The sequence below is a fragment of the Grammomys surdaster genome, unplaced genomic scaffold, assembly GCF_004785775.1.
Source record: "Grammomys surdaster isolate TR1022 unplaced genomic scaffold, NIH_TR_1.0 240, whole genome shotgun sequence".
NCBI classification, from domain to species: Eukaryota; Metazoa; Chordata; class Mammalia; order Rodentia; family Muridae; genus Grammomys; species Grammomys surdaster.
The window spans coordinates 300271-302054 of record NW_021604685.1 but is presented as its reverse complement, the minus strand read 5'-3'; the positions used below and the strand labels follow the sequence as shown (position 1 = coordinate 302054).

The window sequence follows — 1784 nt, the reverse complement described above, 5'->3', positions numbered from 1 at the left end:
ATGCTAGAGAGAAAGACAAGGTGATTACAACTCATACCAAAGTACTTTTTATTCTTACATAACTTTGATCTGCTCTGGGTTCCAAAAGGCTCTAACCCCAGGCCCCCCGGGTTCATTTCAAGAAATGTCTTCTCATGTGGTGCCAGCTAAACAGCAGGTGACTCCCCATGGTCATCTCTAATAAAGGACATGTACAACTAGGTTTGCGCAGGCAGGAAAAGATGTGACAAGAACTGCTTTGGTGGCGTGAACTACGCAGTGTTTCTTCACTGGATTTTGGTGATGGCTTCATGAATGGAGGTAGTGACGTAATCTAGGTTCTTGGTGGTCAAGCCACATACGTTGATCCTACCGCTCGGCAGCAGATAGATGTGCTTCTCGTTGACCATATACTCAACCTGCTTGGGGTTTAACCCAGTGAAGCTAAACATTCCAGTCTGCTCAGTGATGTGAGACCAAGTCCCGGGGGTCTTGAGAGCTTCTAATCGTGCCCTGAGTTCGGATCTCATGGTCACAATCCGGCCAGCCATTGTCTTCACATTACCTTTCCATTCCTTAAAGAGCTCTGGGTCAGAGAGGGTGGTGGCCACGACCCGAGCTCCCTGGGCTGGGGGATTGGACCACGTGATCCGTACAATCTTCTCCATCTGGGAAAGGACCCGCAGGATGCTGTCAGATTCTTTTCCGACCAAGGTCAGATTCCCAACTCTCTCATTGTAAAGCCCAAAGTTCTTAGAGAAGGACTGGGCACAGAAGAGCTCGAAGCCTTCAGACACAAAATAGCGAATAGCCCACGCATCTTTCTCTAGGTCTCCAGATGCAAAGCCCTGATAAGCTGAGTCAAAGAAAGGGAACAGAAAACGGCGTTTCATGACAGCAGCAATCTGCTCCCACTCCTCTGGAGTCGGGTCGGTCCCTGTTGGGTTGTGTGCACAGGCATGGAGGACAAAGATGGAGAACTCGGGAGCGTTCTCCAGAGCATTCAGGAAACCCTGGAGGTTAAGTCCTCTCTTCTCTGCATCCCAGTAGCAGTAGGACCGAATGTCTTTAAAACCAGCAGCAGAAAACACAGCATTATGGTTCTCCCAGGTTGGGGATGATACATAGATCGGTGTATTCTTGTTGTCTGTGCCATTGTACCATCGTCCTAAGAAGTCAGCTCCAATTCGGAGTGCGCCTGTCTTTCCCAAAGACTGCACACCTCCAACCCGATTCTCCTCTATAGCTGGGCTGTTGTCCCCAAGTACAAGGCGAGAAGCACAGCTCCGGAACTCTGCCAGGCCCAAGATGGGAAGGTACTCGTGGTTGAGACTATTGTCCTTAGCAATCTTCTGTACGACCTTCCTCACTACTGGTAAAACCCAGGGCTGAGAGTCATCTGTGCGGTATGTTCCCACTCCAAGGTTAACCTTGCGGGGATCTGGATCATCCCGGAAGTCCGCAGTGAGCTTAAAGACCTGAACTGGCGGGGCTTGCGGAATCTGGGCAAACATTGATGGAGGCACCATCGCAAGGGAATCTGTTGAGACCTTGAGCACCAGCCAGGAGCTGCTCCTCGCCGTGCAGTATGGTGCGGTGCGGTGCCGGTGACTGGAGGAGACTCTCCTCCGATTTCTTGATGTTACATCACATAACTGGGATTATGTCCTTCAGTGCACGTCACAATGCATATCTTTACTTATCGTTGGTATCTTCTCTATTTCAAGTAGATATTAACTTCTATGTGGAAATTGTCATGAGTATCTTTTATAATACTTGACACATATTTTATAATGCTATATTAT

The 1784-nt window shown here is 48.9% G+C and overlaps 1 pseudogene; it reads right to left on the bottom strand.

Moving 5' to 3' along the window:
- Nucleotides 1–250: 250 nt before the first annotated feature.
- On the bottom strand, nucleotides 251–1508 carry LOC114626853 (annotated as a pseudogene).
- Nucleotides 1509–1784: the final 276 nt, after the last annotated feature.